The sequence below is a fragment of the Triticum aestivum genome, chromosome 4B, assembly GCF_018294505.1.
Source record: "Triticum aestivum cultivar Chinese Spring chromosome 4B, IWGSC CS RefSeq v2.1, whole genome shotgun sequence".
Lineage (NCBI taxonomy): Eukaryota > Viridiplantae > Streptophyta > Magnoliopsida > Poales > Poaceae > Triticum > Triticum aestivum.
Genome location: NC_057804.1, coordinates 615,418,067 through 615,441,568, shown reverse-complemented (window position 1 = coordinate 615,441,568; position 23,502 = coordinate 615,418,067).

The window sequence follows — 23,502 nt, the reverse complement described above, 5'->3', positions numbered from 1 at the left end:
ACTGTGTCTTAGTTAGTTTAAACTTCTGTTAGTCCACTGTCCATGACAGGTGGGACCCACGGGTCAGTTTGACCTGGTCAGCCAGTCTGTTGACTACTGACGTCATCAGCACGTCATGCTGACGTCATTTTATCTTTTCTGTTATTTTAAATAATTCCAGGATACTGTTTAAACTTTGAAAATTCGTAGAAATTAAACCGTAGCTCGGATGAAAATGTTTTCTACATGAAAGTTGCTCAGAAAAACGTGACGAATCCAGAAACGCAGCCCGTTCGTCCACCACACATCCCTAACCTATCGAACTCGCAACTTTCCCCCTCCGGCTCCTCTGCCCGGAAGCACGAAACACCGGGGATACTTCCCGAATGTTTCCCCCCTTCACCGGCATCACCTCATACCGCGTTAGGGCAAGCCTAGCATCACGTTTTGCTTTGTCATGCATCGTCATGCATCTGTTTGCATTGTATTCATTGTTTCTTCCCCCTCTTCTTCCGTTAGACACCGAGACCGACGCCGCTGCTACCCAGTACGACTACGGAGTTGACGACCCCTCTCTCTTGCCAGAGCAACCAGGCAAGCCCCCCTTGATCACCAGATATCGCCTATTCTCCTCTATACTGCTTGCATTAGAGTAGTGTAGCATGTTACTGCTTTCCGTTAATCCTATTCTGATGCATAGCCTGACATTGTTGCTACATCTGTTGATACCTTACCTGCAATCCTAAATACTTAGTATAGGATGCTAGTTTATCATCATTGGCTCTACATTCTTGTTAGTCTGCCTTGCTATACTATTGGGCCGTGATCACTCGGGAGGTGATCACGGGTATATACTATGCATACATACATACTATACAGATGGTGACTAAAGTCGGGTCAGCTCGATGAGTACCCGCAAGTGATTCTGACGAGGGGGCTGAAAGGACAAGTGGCTCCATCCCGGTAGAGGTGGGCCTGGGTTCCCGACGGCCCTTGACTGTTACTTTGTGGCGGAGCGACAGGGCAGGTTGAGACCACCTAGGAGACAGGTGGGCCTGGCCCTGTTCGGCGTTCGTGGATACTTAACACGCTTAACGAGATCTTGGTATTTGATCTGAGTCTGGCTACTGGCCTATACGCACTAACCAACTACGCAGGAACAGTTATGGGCACTCGGCATCGTTGTATCAGCCGAAGCCTTCGTGACGTCAGCGACTGAGCGGCGCGCGCCAGATTGGACCGCGTAACGTGACTTCCTTTGTAATGGAGGTTGCTAGGTCTGCTTCCGGCCGCCCACGCAATGTGCAGGTGTGCTAAGGGCGATGGGCCCAAACCCCTGTGCGCTTAGGTTTAGACCGGCGTGCTGACCTCTCTGTTGTGCCTAGGTGGGGCTGCGACGTGTTGATCTTCCGAGGCCGGGCATGACCCAGTAAAGTGTGTCCGGCCAAATGGGATCGAGCGTGTTGGGTTATGTGGTGCACCCCTGCAGGGAAGTTAATCTATTCAAATAGCCGTGATCTTCGGTAACAGGACGACTTGGAGTTGTACCTTGACCTTATGACAACTAGAACCGGATACTTAATAAAACACACCCAGACAAGTTCCACAGACAACCCGGTGATCGCTTTTCCATAGGGCGACGAGGGGAGGATCGCCGGGTAGGATTATGCTATGCGATGCTACTTGGAGGACTTCAATCTACTCTCTTCTACATGCTGCAAGACGAAGGCTGCCAGAAGCGTAGTCTTCGACAGGATTAGCTATCCCCCTCTTATTCTGGCATTCTGCAGTTCAGTCCACAGATATGGCCCTTTACACATATACCCATGCATATGTAGTGTAGCTCCTTGCTTGCGAGTACTTTGGATGAGTACTCACGGTTGCTTTTCTCCCTCTTTTCCCCCTTTCCCTTCTACCTGGTTGTCGCAACCAGATGCTGGAGCCCTGGAGCCAGATGCCACCGTCGACGACGACTACTACTCTGGAGGTGCCTACTACTACGTGCAGGCCGCTGACGACGACCAGGAGTAGTTTAGGAGGATCCCAGGCAGGAGGCCTGCGCCTCTTTCGATCTGTATCCCAGTTTGTCCTAGCCATCTTATGTCAACTTGTTTAACTTATGTCTATTCTCAGATATTGTTGCTTCCGCTGACTCGTCTATGATCGAGCACTTGTATTCGAGCCCTCAAGGCCCCTGGCTTGTATTATGATGCTTGTATGACTTATTTTATTTTTAGAGTTGTGTTGTGATATCTTCCCGTGAGTCCCTGATCTTGATCGTACACATTTGCGTGCATGATTAGTGTATGATTGAATCGGGGGCGTCACAAAACCGTAGGAAAATTGTTGTTTTCTGCAACGTTCCCCAACAGATCCCACGAACTACCCTCGAACGATCCCTCGAATGGAAGACCAAAATCACGACCTCTCTACTTGGATGTAACCGTACAGTCTTAACGACCCGGCAGTGCTTCGCGGTCCAGAGCTAATCGTCGCCGGAGAATTAGAAGGAGGAGATTAGAACCACACCGGACTTCTAATTATAAGGATTAAAGGAACTAGGTTTAGTTCTAATTGATCAACTAGGACCAAATAGAACTATAACTAGATGAACTAGAGAAGGGTCCAAAACTTGTACATCAAAAGGGCCTAATACCTCAAATATGTATAGAATAGAGGGGGAGAGAGGGGCAGCCACTAAGGAGCGAAAGTCCCTCCTTGGGGTGCCGGCCAAGGGAGAGGTCCAATTCGCCCCCACCCCCACCCCCACACACACAAGGAAAGGGAGAGCGGCGCCACCTCCTATTGGGCTATGGTGGCCCAATAGTCCTTCCACCACTTGTCCTTTTAAGGCCCGTTGATATTAAATTAAATATAAAAGCCTCCTAACAATTACTAGAGCCTTTTATTATCAATTTAACATCACCAAAAACATTTTCCACCTATATATTATTTATCGATACTACCCTGTGTTGCCCGATAAACTCAGAAACGCTTCTGGCTCCTCTCAGAACTATTTTGAATATTAATTGTTAGGAGGCTTCCGGTGACCCCGAAACGCTTCCGACTCCTCTCGGAACTATTCAGAATATTAGTGAAACAATTCCATCAATAAATCATTGTTACTCTCGTCCTACTAATACTCAACCGATCGTGATTACCTTAAGCTTGTGACCCCCGTAGGTCCGGTAAATCATAGATAGGAACGAAACTCCTTCGTTAAATGACCGATAGTGGAATCATGGACGTTCATATCGATCCCTATGATTACACGAATGACATTCAAGTGAACCTTTGGTTATCATGTGATGTTCCCTTTGCTTCGTGAGGTATCCTCCTGAGTCATGCACATGGTCATGATGACCCACAAGTACAGGGGATCAATCATAGTCCTTTCGATAAGTAAGAGTGTTGAACCCAACGAGGAGCAGAAGGAAATGACAAGCGGTTTTCAGCAAGGTAATGTCTGCAAGCACTGAAATTACAAGTAACGAGTAGTTTGATAGCAAGATAGTTTGTAACGAGCTAGTAACGGTAACGATAACAAAAGTGCAGCAAGGTAGCCCAATCCTTTTAAGGCAAAGGACATGCCAAAACGGTCTTTTATGATAAGCAAAGTGTTCTTGAGGGTACGCGGGAATTTCATCTAGTCACTTTCATCATGTTAGTTTGATTTGTGTTTGCTACTTTGATAATTTGATATGTGGGTGGACCGGTGCTTAGGTGCTCTTACTTGAACAAACCTCCTACTTATGATTAACCCCCTCGCAAGCATCTGCAACTACGAGAAAATTATTAAGATAAATCTAACCATGGCATTAAACTTTTGGATCCAAATCAGCCCCTTACGGAATAACGCATAAACTAGGGTTTTAAGATCCTATCACTCTCGCAACCCATCATCTAATAACTACTCCACAATGAATTTCCTTAGACCCAAATATGATGAAGTGTCATATAGTCGACGTTCACATGACACCACTAAGGGAATCATAACATACATACTATCAAAATATCGAACACATATCAAGTTCATATGATTACTTGCAACAAGATTTCTCCCATGACCTCAAGAACAAAAGTAACTACTCACAAATGATAATCATGCTCAAAATCAGAGGGGTATTAAATAGCATAATGGATCTGAACATATAATCTTCCACCAAATAAACCATATAGTAATCAACTACAAGATGTAATCAACACTACTAGTCACCCACAAGTACCAATCTATAGTTTTGGTACAAAGATTGAACACAAGAGATGAACTAGGGTTTGAGAGGAGATGGTGCTGTTAAAGATGTTGATGGAGATTGACCTCCCCAAGATGGGAGAGTTGTTGATGATGATGACGATGATGATTTCCCCCTCCGGGAGGGAAGTTCTCCGGCGGAATCACTCCACCGGAGGGCAAAAGTGCTCCTGCCGAAGTTCTGCCTCGAGACGGCGGTGCTTCGTCCCAAAAGTCATCTCCTTATTTTTTCTAGGTCAAAATGACACACACACACACACACACACACACACACACACACACACACACACACACACACATATATATATATATATATATATATATATATATATATCAGAAGATGGGCATCGGAGGTGGGCCGAGGAGGGCACAATCCACCAGGGCACGCCTGGGCTCCCTGGCGCGCCCAGGTGGGTTGTGCCCCCCTGGTGGGCCCCTCTGGTAGTTATTTGCTCCAATAATTCTTATTTATTCTATAAAAATTTCTCGTGAAGTTTCAGCTCATTTGGAGTTGTGCAGAATAGGTAGCCTGAGCAGGTCCAGAATTCCAGCTGCCGGTATTCTCCCTCTTTATGTGAACCTTGCATATATGAGAGAAAAGACATTAGAATTACTCCAAAAAACATTATTATACATAAAACATCATAAATAACAGTAGAAAACATGATGCAAAATGGATGTATCAGGTCATTATACCGTTGCCCTCCTTACAGGTTTTGTTCTTCTTTCTCGTTGAAGTGTTCTGGCATCCCCGTGATGTAGTCACCTGTGTCTGGCCAGAAAATGATTGATGCCGTCATATACTTGAATGCTCATTTTTTTTCGAGGCTTCTAGCAGTTGTTTGCGGTCAGGAGAAGACCACAATCTGGTTTTCTGGATTGGAAAAATTAGTGCATTAAAAGTTTGTCATCAGTTCGAAAAACATGAACTTAAAAAAATCACAAGTTTAAAGTCTTTACGAATTTGAAAAATGTTCAAAATTTTGAAAATAAGATTTTTGAATTCGAAAAAATATCCTTGATTTCAAACTATTCACAAATTTGAAAATTTTCATGGATTTGAAAAAAATATGAATTAAAAAATATTCACACATTTGGTAAAAATCACAACTTTGAATAATGTTTGTGCATTTGAAAAATGTGAGCAATTCAAAAAAGTTGGGTCATGAACGAAAAAAATTTCACGTATTTGGAAATAAGTTCATCATATTTAAATAAATAAGCAAAATTTTAAATTGTTCATGGATTCGGAAAAAATCACAAATTAAAAATGTTCAAGGATTTGAAAATATTGATGAGTACGGAAATAATTCATGATTTTCAAAAAAATATCACGTATTTTGAAAAAACATCTTGAATTCAAAAAATACGAATTAAAAAAGGATAGGAAAAACACCTAAAATGAAAATATTAAAAACATCCAATGAATGAAGAGAATAAACCAGCCAAAATAGGGCAGGAAGCTTCTAATAAACGGGAGCGAAAGTAAAGGTAGTATGCTTAGATGCCAGTTAGCACATATGCTGGAGCGCAGCTCGCTAGAACTGGAGCAAAAGCAGCATTTTTTGTTGGTTTAATTTTTTGTGGAAATGAAATTCTTCATCGATACCATGATGAAGATATATTATAGTGATTCGATGACCTGTACTTCTAGGGGATCATCCCTGGCCCAAATACGGTCATCGACCAAGGCTTTCCATCTTTTTAGATGGGCGATTCAAGGCTCTTTCAAAAATCATTATTGGTAATGTTCGTGCAGGTCAAAAAGTGATAACATCGTTGTTCCAGTCTAATCCAGCCTCTTTAGCGAAGTTTTTGGAGTATTCTTCGAGCAGAGATTGATACCAGTAAGAAGGTGTTTACAAGGGATTTCATTGTAATTCTTAGTTATAGGAGTTACTTTACATTTGCTTGGATCTTAGGTCTAAATCAATGTACGCGTAAAGTTTATGAGTATGAATAAAATTACAGATGTTTCTCAAAGAAAAAAACCGTAATACTCCCTCCATTCATAAATATAAGGTGTTTTGGATATTTCATTACAGATTACATACGTACTTAAATGAGTAAACAAACACACAAAAACATGTCTATATACGATTCAGAAAAAAAATTAGAACATCTTATATTTCCGAACGGAGGAAGTATTTCGTTCTTCTAAAAACTAATATTTCTTTCCGCCCGCCACACTAACAGCCCATCACCACCAATCTACCCTAGCGCAGCTTTCTTCAATCCCTACATATACTACTACATGAAGCAAATTATAACCTGTATATGTATGTGTGACCACAGGAACAGCATCACCCCAGCTCGTTATAGCATAACCTTTATCTTCATCCAGACACACGCGCACACACGTACAAATATCACTCGCCCAGCCACGCTCCCCAGCATAATCTAACCGGCGTCGCCATCGCCGGTGAGCTAATCAGGGAACCTCGGGCGATGATTGGCACAGCCGGCCGGGGAGGATTTCTCCGGGGGACCGGGGAATCCGTAGGCGGGCGTTAATTACTCCTGATTAGCAGCGGAATCTTGGACCACTGGTGTGATTAGAGTAGACTTAGACCCTTAATAATCCTTCCCGCGTCGCATTAGTGTTGCATTAGTGTCGGGTGAGTGGCCGCGCACGGGGCCGGGCCACGCTCTGGCGCGATCCGAATCTCGGCTTAGTTGGTTAGTATAGTCGTTGGTTAGTATAGTCCCTTGTTGATCTCTCCCTGACCGTGCTGAGATACCTCCATGATCTCTCGCTAGCTTGCACGACCCAGTATATTATTTTCCGCTCAGAGGATGATCGAGCTCGATCGCGCATTAGATGAGGCATCCAGAAATATAGGCACACGATATTTTTCTATGTCTAGCCACTCGGAATAAGACTTTCTAGGCCGTTAGATTGAGATCCAATGGTTGTTCTTCCCTCTTCTTCCAACAGTGTTTTCTGCCAAAATTTTGACTTGTCCAAATAATTGTGTATCCAGTCAACTTACATGTAGCTATTGTGTCGAAATAAATACTGATGACACACTGCGCAATTGCTATGTGGATAACCTCGCCATCGCCATTAGGCCACAAGTCCGTTCGTCGCATCATAACCAACTGCCCCCCCTAGCACTTTCATTCCGTATCCATTATGATTCTTGCAAAAGAGTAGAAAGAAATATCTTTAACTGTTAGTAGTTTAGTTGGTCTGAACTGATCTCTTTGGGTTATGGTTAATGGTTGGGTTTGTTTTATATCCGGCAGTTGCATAGTGCGCACGGAGGTGCCGCTAGGTAGGCCAATGGCGAGCCAAGAATATGATTCATGACCCACAAGTTAGAATCAAACGCAAAAAAAAAGTTAGAACACTATGGATTTTTGTTGTTGTTGTTGTTGTTTAAAAAAAATCTTATACCATTGGCTATATCGGCTACAGGGTATCAACTGTATTATTTTTAGAATCCAGTGAACAACTATATTGGCTCTATCGATTGTACAACAATGCCTTGGGAATAAATTTGGCAACTTTTTATTATGTTCAGGCGTTGGGAACGCGTGGTGGAATTTTACTAGCTTGGGATGAGACTGTAACAAGGCTATCCAATCCACACTTCCAGAGTAACTCGCTCACGGCGTTGGTAAAATCTCCGGGTGCAGCGGAGTGGTGGCTGACTTGTGTGTATGGCCCTCAAGAGGATGGGGCAAAGGTGGAGTTTTTATAGGAGCTTGCGGAAATCAGGGACTTGCATGCAGGGCCGTGGCTGATCGCGGGGGACTTCAACTTGATAGCAAAGCAGGAAGACAAGAGCAATGATCTTATTAACAGAAGGATGTTGGCAAGGTTTCGGTCGAGGCTGAATAGACTTGAGATGAAGGAGTTGTATCTTAATGGGCGCCGGTACACGTGGTCTAATGAGAGGCAGAATGCAACCCTAGAGAAGATCGATCATGTCTTTGTTTCCAGTGAGTGGGATGTTGCGTTCCCAGCATGTTTCCTTTATGCCCTTGGGACGGCGATCTCGGATCATTGCCCTCTTATGTTGGATATGAATGTGGAGATTGGCATGCATAAGCGCTTCAAGTTTGAAGCATTCTGGGTCAGAGCGCCAGGTTTTTTGGAGACTGTGCAGAGGGCTTGGGGCTCAACGCCGGTAGCTCCCAATGACTATGTCACGCTGCACAATAAATTGAGAGCCACGACAAAGGCCCTGCAAAGTTGGAGTGATCGGTGGATTGGCAATGTCAAGTTGCAGATTGCCATTGCCATGGAGGTGATCTTGAGGCTGGATGTGGCAATGGATTTAAGGAATCTTTCGGACGAGGAAAGGGGGCTGAGGAAGACGTTGAAACAAAACTCCTGGGGCTATGTTCTTTGGAAAGGTCAATTGCTAGGCAACGGTCGAGATTGTTGCAGCTAAAGGAGGGAGATGGGAACACAAGATTGTTTCATCAGCAGGCGAGCCATAGGCAAAGGAAAAACGTGATGCGCTTAGTTAGATACAATGGGAGGTTGTATACGGGGCAGGAGGAGGTCGCATCCGCTGTGGACGCGTACTACGGGCAGGCCTTTGGATGTTGTGATCAGCGGGAGTATGCCCTGAATCTTGATGACACGGGACTGCCGCAGAGGGACTTGATGCACCTGGAGGAGCCGTTCACGCCAGAAGAAGTGGAAAACGTGGTAAAGGCCATGCCATTGGATAAGGCACCAGGGTCGGATGGGTTTACAGGCAGGTTCTACGCCATGTGCTGGCACATTATCAAGGCGGATTTCATGAAAGTTATGGACTGCATGTACCGAGAGGATATGAGGGGTATGGCAGCAATCAATAAATCTCTGGTGTCTCTTCTGCCGAAGAAGGAAGGAGCGTTGGAGGTGGGTGGTTTCAGGCCAATAAATCTTGTGCATGGAGCAATCAAATTTTTTGAGAAGGTACTCTCGACTAGACTTGCGGTGGAGCTTCCCAATCTGGTGGGAAATCATCAAAGTGCGTTTGTTAAAGGGAGGTCATTGCATGATAATTTCATGCTCGTACAATGTATGGCACGGCGGTTGCATGTGTTGAAGCAGCCTGCGGTGTTGCTCAAGTTGGATATATCTAAGGCCTTTGATTCTGTCCAATGGCATTTTCTGCCGGAGGTTTTGCAACAGCTTGGATTCGGTCCCAAGTGGAGGGCTTGGATCTGTGGAATATTAGCAACTTCAACTACAAAAGTGATTGTGAATGGAGAACCGGGGGAAACAATCTACAATTGCAAGGGGATGAGGCAGGGAGACTCCCTCTCACCTATGCTGTTCATACTCACCATGGAACCACTACAGAGGTTGTTTGACATGGCCGTAGATAGAGGAGTTTTGGCACCTTTGGCCACGAGAGGAATGAAGCAAAGGCTGTCAATTTATGCGGATGATGTGGTCCTGTTCGTCAAGCCGAGGCTGGTGGATTTGGAGGCATGTAGGGCAATCTTGGCCATGTTTGGAGAAGCCTCTGGATTACACATTAACATGACAAAATCGGCAGCTCTGCCGATTAGGTGCACGGAGGAGGAGATCGCGTTGGCCGTGAATGAGCTCGGGTGCCCGGTCGGGTCCTTTCCGATCAAGTATCTTGGTCTGCCGCTTGCTTTAAGGAAACAGTCCGCAGCGCAACTACAATACCTTGTGGACAGCATGGCGAGCCGCTTGCCTAAATGGAAGGCCGCGCTAATGCCAAAGAGTGGAAGACTGACGCTTGTCTTGTCAGTGTTATGTGCCATGCCGATGCATGCGATGATGGCTCTGGATTTGCCAATAAAAACGATTACGGCGATGAACAAAGTTTGTAGAGGATTCTTTTGGTGCAACAAGGAGAAGGCCAACGGGGGCAATTGTTCCGTTGCTTGGGAAACTGTTTGTGCACCCAAGTGGGCGGGTGGCCTTGGCATCCCCAACTTGTGATGGATGAATTTGGCGATGCAAGCGCGATGGCCGTGGTTGAAACGTGCTGATGGGAGTAGGCCATGGAGCGAATTCAGTATTCAGGTGCCGGACGAGTCACTACAACTATGCCAAGCTGCTTTGAGAATCAACGCAAGGAGCGGGGAAACCACTCTGTTCTGGGAAGACAGATGGCTGGACGGAATGAGGATGCAAGAGATGGCCCCGGACATATACAGTAGGATTCCAAGGAGGGTTCGGTAGTCTAGGACGGTTGGGCAAGTGGTAGCCAATGGGCAGTGGGCGTTGGATATCGGCCCAAATTTGGATGCGGCAGCTCTACACCGGTTTCTCCAGATTTGGCAGAGGGTCACGGCATGGGAACCAATGCCCGGTGAGCAAGATGAGTTCTCGTGGTCCTGGGATGCGAGTGGGAAGTACTCGGTGCGCTCAGCGTATGCAGGCAGATTTTGGGGAAGGGAAGTGGTGCCCACGGCAAGGTTGACCTGGAAATGCAGGGCGCCGTTGCAATGCCGCTTCTTGCCTGATGTTGATTAATTAGGGAGGAGTAGGATGTGTGGATGTGTGTGGAGTGGGTACGGGTTGTAAGGCGGTACGGGCTTGTAATGTAACTGTGGAGGTATGCTTTTGTCCTTCTTCTTTAATATATGATATGCACACTCGCGCATATTCGAGAAAAAAAAAGAGTCCAGTGAGTTGTACAGCTTTATTGGATTGCGATGTTAATTGGTGCGTGGTTCGATGCGCAAATGCCAGATTTAGTATTGCAATTTGTTCCGGGCCGGGCCATGGCTATCTATCCGTCCGGCACCACTTGCAGGGTCTGAAAGCGTCGTCGATCTCGATCTGGAGACCAAAACTGCAGCAAGATCGAGTGACAGGGGGTTGCAATTATGCTGAATCAAGTAGGGCCGGGTATACTAATCTAGTACTACCAGTATGCAAATTGTGACTAATTAAGCAACTCTGCGACGGATGCATAATTGGTCCCCGGCCTTGGCATTTGCAAGCTACGTGCCGCCCGCGGGTTTGCTCTGACCTAGTCCAACAACAGGCACAAAAACGTAGAGATGTTTACATCAACTTGGGGTAACTTTTGCATTTGTTGTCTATATATAGCGAGAATCTTTCCGGCGAAGAAGCAATGAAGCGTATAGATTTGCACATCTGGAGAGAGAAACAGTATCAGGGAAGCAAGTGATTAGCTTTAGTTTGTTTACTCCTGCTACTACTTTGCTAGAGATTGGCACTTGGCCACGCACGCGCACACGTATGCAAACCGAAGAATTGCAGATGCAGCAACCTGACAAGCAATCAGCTAATTAAGTGTCAATCTCTGGTTGAGGCAAGTAGGCATCTTGGTTTCTTAACCGGTTCGCCAATGGGAGGAGATTCACATGCACGTACAGATCACAAGTAGGAGTAGAAAGCAGCCACTAACTAATCAACATCAGCCAAGCTATGCTCTCTCTCTCTCTCTCTCTCTCTCTCTCAATCTCTCTCTCTACACGCACCGTCCAGCACACGCTCCACGTACGCCGCACATAATGGATTCCGAGTCCCCGTAAACAAATCCCGTCTGGATCTTGGACCAGCGGACCACCATGTCATGTCCATGTCCATGTGATATACCCGGCCGGCCCAATGACCTCATCACCATGTGGCCCTGCTTTCCTTCAACTTGTTTTTCATTCTATTCTTTTTTCATTACACAAAACAAGTGGCCCTGCTTTGTGTCCCACTAACTGGGAGACAGATCAGCCGATATTTTTTACTTCCTCATTTCTTAGCCTTCACCTATCTTTTTGTTTGCGAGAGGTCTTCACTGATCTACATTGAGAACCAAAGATTCATTAGGTTTACTCGCAGTGAATTCATTTTCAAGGCAATTGAGCGCTAAATTGTATGCTCGCTGGAAAAAGAAATGTAGGAGTTGAAGTGGATTATATATTTAGCTCAGAGGAAGAATATAGTTGTGAAAGCACATTTTCTCCCCTGGTGGTTTTGGTAATTAATGTCAACATACATATTGTTGGTCTAATACTTTTATCTAGTATATTTCAGACGGTTTCAACAATGGCATGGCAAGGACATAAGGATGTGAACCCCTTCAAAATGTCAAGGACAAGAATTGGCTACACCAAGACTCTACATCTTTGGATTAGTGATCCAAGATAACATTGAGTGCCTTAGGAAAGCCAATACTATTAAAGGGGGATGTTGTATTGTTGATGAGGTTGTTGCTCAAGTGCATAGTGATATTGCTCCAAAAACCCTCAGTCATTATCTCATAACACATCTGTCCAAACCCTAATTTCCTATCTCGGTCCCACGAAAATATCCCATCTGGACCCACTGAGATGACCACTACCATTGCACTGCCAAACCCTAGCAATTCGGTTTGACCAAAAAGGATCTCCGTCCCACCGAGATGGATTGACCAAGTTTATGTGATGACATTGTTTCACCTCGGAATCACCGAGTTGAAACAATCGGAAATTCCGAGACTGGGTTCTGCCATAGCCATTGCACTTCGGTCCCACCGAGTTTTTCCACTTCGATCCCACCGAAAAGCCCGACATTCATAATCTTTTACACTAACCGGTCTCACCGAGTTTTATATTCGGTCTCACTGATTTAGGTCAAAAGTGTGTAAGGGTTGGATTTCGGGTGAAGGCTATTTATACACCTCCACCCCCACATACTATCTAAGAGAGCCATCAGAACGAAACACAACTTTCACCATTCATTTTCTGAGAGAGAACCACCTACTCATGTGTTGAGATCAAGAGATTCCATTCCTACCATTTGAACCTTGATTTCTAGTCTCTTCAAGTTGCTTTCCACTCCAATCCTTCTCCCTCCCAAGCCAAATCTGTGAGAGAGAGATTGAGTGTTGAGGAGACTATCATTTGAAGCACAAGAGCAAGGAGTTCATCACCAACACAACATCTATTACCTTTTGGAGAGTGGTATCTCCTAGGTTGGTGAGGTGTCACTTGGGAGCCTCCAAGATGTGGAGTTGAACCAAGGAATTTGTAAGGGTAATTAAAGAGATCGCCTACTTCATGAAGATTTACCGGAGTGAGGCTAGTCCTCCATGGACCGAGGCCATGGTGGAACAGACAAGGTTGCTTCTTTGTGGACCATTTGTGGGTGGAGCCCTCCATGGACTCGCGCAACTATTACCCTCTGTGGGTTGAAATCTTCATCAACGTGGATGTACGATAGTACTACCTATCGGAAGCATGCCAAAAATCTCTGTGTCGCCATTGCATTTGCTCTTTCCAACTCCCATCCCATTTACATTCTTGCACTTGCATGGTTTACCTTTCCCGCAGCTCATACTCTTGCTATGCTTGTGTAGAATGCCTTGTGTGTCTTTTAACATGTGCTAAACTATACCTTAACTTGAAGGATCTTAAAAACTGTAACTTTGAATTGTGAAGGGTCTAATAACCCCCCCTCTAGACCCCTCTTCTCGATCTTCCAAGTTGTTTAAAGAAAAATTTGTAGTTGTTTCAAATATTCGGTGCGGGCCTTCCAATAGTGTCGGCACCTCGCTCGTTGCCTTTTATTTTCTTTAGCTAGCCTTGTACGTGGTGTACATACCTTTTTTATATTAATTAAAATACCCAGTATGAAGAAATTGTCCCGAGCATGACACAAATCCTTATTCCATCTTCAGAGAGTCACCGTCATTCGCCATCCTGAATAGGACATAAACCCTAACAAAACTCAAAGAACGTCTAAAAAACTGTCCCTCCCCCACCCTACTGGCAAGGGTCAAGATCCACCGTGCCCAATGGCCCTAAGGCCAAAGGAGACGAAGCAAATCGGCAGTGCCAACAGGGGAAGTAGAAACCATAGCCGCCTTTTCCCTTGGGAGGATAGATATGTGTGTGGTCCTTGCTCTTTGACACCGGACAAAGTGGCTACTCATCTTTCAAACCAGATAACTTAATTTTATCTAATAAAAGTGGTTTCACTGGTTATGTGACATGGTTTTTGACTAAACTTTCTTGTCCAAATTGTGCAGTTCGGCAGCTCACCTCTCCTAAGAAAATTCATAATGCTGGTCATAGTGAGGAGTAACTTAGATGAGTAACATGCATACATTACTGCTTATATATTGCGTATTAACTTAAGTGTAGTGTCATGCAATTCGTCATTTAATTAGATGTACATTAATTTTGCCTCAGTGTGTGTTATGTAATGGTAACATATTATGTTACCACAATAATCTCTCTCCTCATTAACTACGTCACGTAAGCAAAATTGCCTGGGTGTGCGTTATGTTACTAGGTACATTACTCCCACTATGGCCAGCCTAACTGTACCATGCATCAAGTGATGCACCTAACCAACTCTTTATGAAGCTATACCACCTGGAGAAACGCATTAAAACATAACACACTAACAAAAATGAGTAAGAGGGGAACAAACCATCTGAAGAGAGCACTCAAGATGTCGTACCGCAAAACTGGGCCTTCTTTGGTTAGTAGAATAGGAAAGTCATAGGAATAGAGAAGTAATAGGAAATAAGATGACATGTAGCTCAGTTCCTATAGGAAAGAGATGTCAGTTGGTTCATAGGATAGGAATTTTGCCATTAGGTCTGAGCTAATGTTTTTTTAAATATGAAGGATAGGAACCAATCCTACACAGGAGTAGGAGTCAATTCCCACAAACCAAAGGGCTCTATTGAAAAATTTCCTTTAGAAATCCTATTCGCAACCTATCCTTTAGAAATGCGGGACGACCAAGCTAATTACTCCCACTTCGGTAAAACTAGATCAGACCCCGAGTTGCTCACTTGATGACAAGTGTGGTGACTTGCTCATATGCCGCCGGCTTCGTCTACCCTCCGCACTTTGCCGTCACCGGAGGAGGCTGCCAACCAAAGGCCACATGGTGAACGGTGGCAGCGGTGCTTTTCTTGGTGGTGGTGGCTAGTGCACTGCGTCGAATGGCGGCGGGATCACCGATCCGAAGACATTTCGAGGACAACGGGATTGTGATGCTCTGTCGCGCAGTGCCACTCGACGCAAGGGCAGCATTCCCACAGTGATGGGGATCAGCAGCGCATCTCCCACTGATAGCTAAGTTGCACACGCTTGGTTGGGTTCGAGCTGGGAGGCGTGGCGTCTTCGGTGGAAGGTGGCATTTGGCTCAGGCGGCTAGATCTGGCTGGTTCTTTGCCAACACCTTCTGCTCTCTACTGGGAGGTGGACCGCGGTGGCGTGGTGCTAGCCTTCTGCTCGGGTAGTGGTTGGCCGGCGGTGCTATGGTCCACTGCTTGGTGGTGGATGATCCACATCCGATCGGCCAGGTGGAGGTGACTGCAGATAGTGTTGCAGTGACCTCCTATGGCTCCACGACAGCGGTGGGCACAAGAAGATATTCACGAGTGTTCATCTTTCAAGATCTAGTGGTTGACTTCGGTGGTGAGATGCAAATTATGGACGAAAACTTGACACAATGGTATGATTGTACGACGACGATGGTCGCATGTAGCTGCTGGGATCGCGGAAAAGTAATGGCGAAAACACTTGAATGACTGCAACGGTGGTGCTACTTAAGCACCCGGTCTCGAGCTGTGAGGTGAAAGCCCTAGGTTTGACCCAACCTGATTATACCTAGCAATGGCGATGTTTCTTTTTCGTCGTTAACTTGTTGAAGGCATTGCTCGGATATGCTCGGGTTGGTTCTTCATGGTGTAAACCTAGATTCTTTCCTTCATGGTTGGATTCGATGACGGTGACGCTTTAGTATCACTCCCTTCTTGAAGGTGTTGCTTTGAAAAATTTCGTCATTCGTATGGTGTCATGAGATGGTTCGTGTGGATGTGGCCATTGCTGCAATTTGCCAACCGTGCATTGCTTTAGGTTTTTTTCTCGCCTACGCATAGGTTTGGTCTTATATGACTTTGCTAGTTGTCTGGATATTTTCACGCGTGTGTGTTGGGTTGGCTATGTTCATCCTAGCTACGCAGTGACCATGTGTGTGCTCATTGTGTTATGTATTCTTGTGATGCATCATTTTGAGCTAATAAAATCTACCCTTTGTCCAAAAATCCTCTAGAATTCCTATAAATTTATACAAACCAAAAGGAGGCCCAATTTACTAGTTGCTTGCACACCGATGTCACTAGCTCGTGGTATTCTAGTAGGCAAGTGTAGACAAAGTGCAGAGTCAATGTATAACAGTATATAGTATGCTACATCATGACCCATATTCTTGTTAGAATTTATGTTATTTGATCATTACAAAAAATAGACAAGATATAAAATATTTGTTAACAAGGTTCATTGAACATCATCACGTCGTTGGCCATGGTTGTTGGGAGAATATGGTGCACCGGTGCTTGTGGTGCATCCGATGCATCGCATTTCCATAGCATGTTTTCAAATGTTTGGAAAGTTCTTAATTTTTTTAGCACATTATCGGTTTTCTAAGAATCTACATATGAGTTGTGAGTAATAACTCTTTGAAAGTTTGAAAGTGCAACTAATCCCTGGGTGGTTTTGGTAATTCATAACAACATATAACTCATTGAAATAATAGTCATTCAAGTTAAATATTTCAGAAAGTTCAGTGTTTGGCATGGCATGGACTAGAGATGTGGACCCCTCAAAATGCTAAGGCACATATTGTCAAAAGCTCAAGACTCTTCATTTCTATTTTAGTGATCCAAGATCACATTGAGTCCATAGGAAAAGCCAATACTATTAAAAGGGGATGAGGTGTTGCTTAATGATCTACTTGCTCAAAATGCTTAGTGATATGCTCCAAAGCCCTCAACCACTTTCTCGTTTCCACATTTGTCCAAAACCTAAAGTCAAACTCGACCCCACCGATTTGATCTATCTGGCGCCACCAAGTCCCCTTGACATAGCCGTAGCCAGAAGCCCTAATCAGTTCGGTCACACCGATACGGCTCTCGATCCCACCGAGATGGCTTTGCAAACTCTCTATTTCCCTTCATAACATTTCATTCTTACCAAAATGAGCGATCGGTCCCACCGAGTTTGCATTGCAAACTCTATGTTTTCCTTTTTGTAACATTTCAATCTCACCGAAATGAGAGATCGGTCCCACCGAGTTTGCTTGACCAACTCTCTGTTTGATTAAGTGCTGAAATTGGTCTCACCAAGTTCATGCGATCGGTCTCACCAAGATGAGGTTTTGCCCTAGCCCTACCACATTGGTCCCACCGAGTTGATCCCGTTGGTCCCACCGAGATTCCTAACGTTCACATTTTGAACTGAATCGGTCTCACCGAGTTTATGTATTTGGTCTGACCGAGTTTGGTAAAATGTGTGTAACGGTTAAATTTTGTGTGGAGGCTATATATACCCCTCCACCCCCTTCTCCATTTGCGAGAGAGCCATTAGAACGTGCCTACACTTCCACTACTCATTTTCTGAGAGAGAACCACCTACTCATGTGTTGAGACCAAGACATTCCAATCCAACCACAAGAATCTTGATCTCTAGCCTTCCCCAAGTTGCTTTCCACTCAAATCATCTTTCCACCATATCCAAATCTATGTGAGAGAGTTGAGTGTTGGGGAGACTATCATTTGAAACACAAAAGCAAGGATTTCATCATGAACACACCATCTGTTACCTTTTGGAGAGTGGTGTCTCCTAGATTGGTTAGGTGTCACTTGGGAGCCTCTGTCAAGATTGTGGAGTTGAACCAAGGAGTTTGTAAGGGCAAGGAGATCGTCTACTTCGTGAAGATATACCCAAGTGAGGCAAGTCCTCCATGGGCGATGGCCATGGTGGGATAGACAAGGTTGCTTCTTCCTGGACCCTTCGTGGGTGGAGCCCTCCGTGGACTCGCACAACCGTTACCCTTCGTGGGTTGAAGTCTCCATCAACGTGGATGTACGATAGCACCACCTATCGGAACCACGCCAAAAATCTCCATGTCTATATTGTGTTTGCCCTCTCCAAACCCTTCCCTTTTACCTTCATATGCAATGCTTTACTTTCCGTTGCCACACTCTTAGAATTGCATGTGTAGGTTGATTGCTTGACTTGTGCTAAGTTGCTAAAATCTGCCAAGACTTAAAATTGGAAAAGGCTAGATTTTTATTTGGTCAAGTAGTCCAATCACCCCCCTTCTAGACCTGCTTTCGATCCTACAAGTGGTATCAGAGCTTTGGTCTCCATTTTCCTTGATTCCCATAGCTCTGGTGATCATAGCCTTGGTTTCACAACCTAGGATAGTATGGCGTCTAGCAAGGGAAATTACTACCGTAGAGGTCCTTAATTTGATGGTACTAATTTTGCTAGTTGGAAGCATAGGATGAAAATGCATATTCTTGGACATAACCCCGCCGTTTGGGCTTTTGTGTGTATTGGTTCGCAAGGTGAATTCTTTGATGGGAGAGAGCCAAATCATGAAGCAACTGCTGAAGAATTGAAGATGCTGCAATACAACACTCAAGCTTGCGATATCCTCTTCAACGGATTGTGCCCCAAAGAATTCAACAAAATCATCCGTCTTGAGAATGCAAAGGAAATTTGGGATACTTTGATTGATATGCACTAAGATACCGAGTCCGTCATGGAATCCAAATTGGATGTGCTTCAAAGTCAACTTGCCAAGTTCAAAATAAAGGATGGTGAAGGTATCGCTGAAATGTACTCTAGGCTTGCTCTCGTCACATATGAGATTGCCGGCTTAGGAAGTGAGGAGATGACTGACAGATTCATCATCAAGAAGATCCTAAGAGCCTTGGATGGACCGTGTGCACTTTGATCCAAGTGATGCCCAATTACAAAGATCTCAAGCCAACGGAAGTCACTGAAAGAATTGTCGCTCATGATATGTCACTCAAGGATAAGGAAGATATTCACAACAAGTCTAGTGGTGCTTACAAAGCTTCATGTGATGCTCCTACCACATCAAGTGAAAAACAAGTCTTCAATGAAGAATTGAGCTTAATGGTGAAGAACGTCAACAAATTCTACAAGAGTAGAAGCAAAGGGAGAAGCTCCAAGTCAAGATCCTAAATGACACAAGATCTTCTAGTCGTGATCGAAATTGCTACAATTGTGGAAGACCCGGACACTACTCCAATGAGTGTACGACTCCCTACAAAAGAAAAGAAGACTCACCTAAAAGGATAAGTAGAAGAGATGAATCACCTCCAATAGAGAGAAGGAGTAGTGATGATCGTTATGAACGAAGACCCTCTTGCAGAAGCAAGGATTTGGAAAGGAAGGACAAGTCATCAACGAGCTACACAAAACGAAAATATCAAGATCATGTTGGTGAATGGGTATGGGTTCCGACTCTGACAACCACTCTGAGAGAAGTTATCACTCCGACTCCGAATATACTCAAGATGAAGGTGTTGCCGGTCTTCACTTGTGTCAACCAACTCCTACGACATATTTGACTCACCAAATGAAGGAATTGGAAGATGCTTCATGGCTAAAGGCCCTAAGGTATCACACCTCGAGTATATTGATTTCAATAGTGATGAAGATGATTTGCTTGTTGATAATGCTAGTGATGAAAACTATGATGAAATTACTATTAATCTTGATAATCAAGATGAAACGAATGACAATGATAAGAAGGAGATTGAGCACCTAACTAAAGAACTAAACACTCTTATGTTAGCTCATGAAACTACTTTAGAGGATCATCGAGAACTTTTAAAAACTCATGAGAAGCTATGCTTTGAAAAGCTCAACTTAGACCAAGAGCATGGGTGATACGTCCATTTTGCATCATGTTTACCTACTGTTATTTATGTTCTTTTATTGCATAATAATGCTTTATGGAGTAATTCTAATGCCTTTTCTCTCATAATATGCAAGGTACACACAAAGAGGGAGAATTCCGGCAGCTGGAAATCTGGACCTGAAAAAGCTACGTCAGGCTACCTATTCTGCACACTCAAAATGAGCTCAAACTTCACAAGGAATTTTTATGGAATAAATGTGAATATTGGTGCCAACAAGTACCCGAGGGGCCCACCAGGTGGGCACAACCCACCTGGGTGCACCAGGGAGCCCAGGCGCGCCCTGGTGGGTTGTGCTCCCCGCGGCCCACCTCCGGTGCCCCTCTTCTGGTACATAAGTCATTTTGACCTAGAAAAATAAATAAGGAGAGGACTTTCGGGATGAAGCGCCGCTGTCTCGAGGCAGGACTTGGGCAGGAGAACTTTTGCCCTCCAGTGGAGCGGTTTCACCGGGGGAACTTCCCTCCCGGAGGGGGGAATCATCGTCATCATCATCACCAACAACTCTCCCATCTTGGGGAGGGCAATCTCCATCAACATCTTCAACAACACCATCTCCTCTCAAACCCTAGTTCATCTCTTGTGTTCAATCTTTGTACCGAAACTATAGATTGGTGCTTGTGGGTGACTAGCAGTGTTGATTACATCTTGTAGTTGATTACTATATGGTTTATTTGGTGGAGGATTATATGTTCAGATCCATTATGCTATTTAATACCCCTCTGATCTTGAGCATGATTATCATTTGTGAGTAGTTACTTTTGTTCTTGAGGTCATGGGAGAAATAATGTTGCAAGTAATGATGTGAACTTGATATGTGTTTGATATTTTGATGATATGTATGTTGCGATTCCCTTAGTGGTGTGATGTCTGCTAGAACTACGTCGGTATTTCCCCAAAGAGGAAGGGATGATGCAGTATAGCGGCGGTAGGTATTTCCCTCATTGATGAGACCAAGGTTATCGAACCAGTAGGAGAACCTCCTCACACCACATAAACAACACCTGCACACAAATAACAAATACTCGCAACCCGACGTGTTAAAGGGGTTGTTGTGACAGCCTGGTTTTTGCCCTCTTTTCTCTTCTAGCTTTCAGTTGGGTTTTAATTTGAATTTTGAATTTGAGTCACTTTAGTTGGACTTAAAACACTTGGGAATCACCTTGTCTTTCACCCAAGTGGCTCACTCCTCCTCCAAATCATTATTTCCTCTCTGTTCTACCTCAAAATAATGTCATGGATATTTTTCTTTAATGAAAAATATTCATTTCCCTCTCAAAAACCCTAACCAGAAACTTGTGCTCCAAAGCAACCCCTATTTTTCTTGCCCAAAAAAATCTGAGAAAAATCACAAAAATCCTTTGAACCCTAGGGCACCACCCTGAGCAAAAATATCATGCCACTTTTTGGAATATTTTTGCTACAGAAAATATTTTATATTCTGGCCAGAAATGGTGGTTTCTACAACAACTACCATTTTACTTGCTCCATTGGTGCTGTATTTTCTTGTGCATCACTACCCTCCTAATTCACTGCTGCACACCAAAGCATAGCTCCCAACTCCCAGCCATTTTACCACAGCAAGCTCTCAAAGTTACTGTCCAGTAACTTGCAGTGAAGTAAAACTCTTCTTTACTGCGCCTGGGCTCAAACCACGAACAATGGAGCTCGCCAGCACCGGAGCTAGCCGCAGCAAGCACAGGCGCGGTCCAGCCAATCCAACAGTGCGCCGCGCACTGTGTTCGTTGCCTTCTCCTCGCTCATGTGCTCGTCTCTGCGCGCCCACAGTTCCCGCGTGAGCTGCGTCGCCTTCCCCCTCTCTCACTGACGCTGCTCGTCGCCAGGCGCAGTGTCCAGGTGTCCTCCGGTGGAGCCCAAGCCCTTTCCGTTGCTCGGCTATAAAAAGAGCTCTCCCCAGCCTCCTCGAGCCTCATCCTCTCCTCGCCCACACTCCGCAAACCCGTAGAAAGCCGTGGCCCGGCCAGGCAGGCCTCGGGCCGCCGTCCCCGAGCTCGAGCTTGCTGGCGATTCCCTCTGTCCGTCCGCACCACTCCAGCCCCTCCCAAGCTCAGGCAACCCTTACAGGGCCTCCGCCGTGCCTCGGTGGAGTTGTCCGATCCGATTGGAGCATCTGGTGCCGCCTCTAGTCACCGTCGTCTTCAACTCCGGCGACCGTTGCCTTCTGTTGCCACTGGAGAGGCCGTTTTCGACGTCGTCCCACCACCCCTAGCTAGTCTACGGATACGGGCAGGTGCGTCTCCATCCCCTCTCTCAATCCCTCCCTCCAGTTTGGGCCAAGGAGCTCTCCTCGCTGGCGTGTGCTTCGGCGGAGCCTCGCCGTGCCCTGTTTCCCTCTCGCCCTCTCTCTCACCTAACTAGCGGGGCCCGCTAGTCAGCCACTCTATACGCGACCGAAGCGGTACGAGGGGAGGCGCCCCGTGGGTTTACGCCTTTGACATCACCCCCCAGTTCTGTTTATTTAAATTCAAAATTTAAATAATAACAGAACACTTCAGATAGCCACAACTTTTTAACCATAAGTCCAAATGAATTGATTCTTTTTTGCATTGTGTTCTGTATGAAAATCTTTAGCAGCTCACAAGATATGAGATTTTTCTATGATGCCTAGATTTTCTGGTGAATTTCAGAGTGTTTCTTGATGATCTCTTTTTGTGTTTATAAATGTTTTCAGAGAAAGAAGCTTGTCTTGAAGATCACCAGGAGGAGTGTGACTCTCATATGCACTAAGGCAAGCCACAACAACATTTTCATGGTGTCATTGCAATATTTGTGATTTATTTTCAAACTTGAATGATTAAATTTAGTTCATGCATTTTGAATCACCTAGTAAATATTATTTTCATTCTGTTGGAAGCTAGATTATGTGAATATGTTGGATTACAATAAGTGAGAAAGTTGACTAAGTTAGTGTTAGTATTTTTGGAGTCATGTTAGATTATGGATAAACGATCTGCTTATGAAAAAGAAATAATTGGGATAATATTTTATTGGTTAAGAAAATAATGTTGCTGAATATTGCTATGACTAGTTGCTGCTTAAACTTGACTAGATTGGTGCCATGAGTTTCTAAAGTATTTGGTTAGTGCTCGATATGAGTTGACCCGATATGGTTTCAATGATTAGTGAAGCATGTTATATGAGTGCATCTGCATGGTATGTCATGACACCGGTCATTTTTATTTTTAAGTTGAACCTGATAATAACTCAACTTGAACATATCGTTGATCGGGTCATGGTGCCACTGAATCGAGTTTTCCCAGCGCAACCACATTTGCCTTTATGGGAAGGCCTTTATTCGGTCTATTGTCGTGCCTCTGGTCAGTACCTCCAACGAGGGAAGGTTATGGGCGTGCGGTACCCTGGCCCGGTAAGCAGCCATAGCCTTGTGTGCCCGTTGATTGTTGTTATGGTACCTTGTCCCTGTTTGGGACCGTTTTGCCACGACGGTGGCCGTTGGTGTCTGGGGTAGACACGGGGCCACCCCTGACTTAGCCCAGTGGGGAGTTAGTCGGAGTGGCCGAGAGAGTGCCGTGGCAATGGAGGGGTTTTGTTGGAATG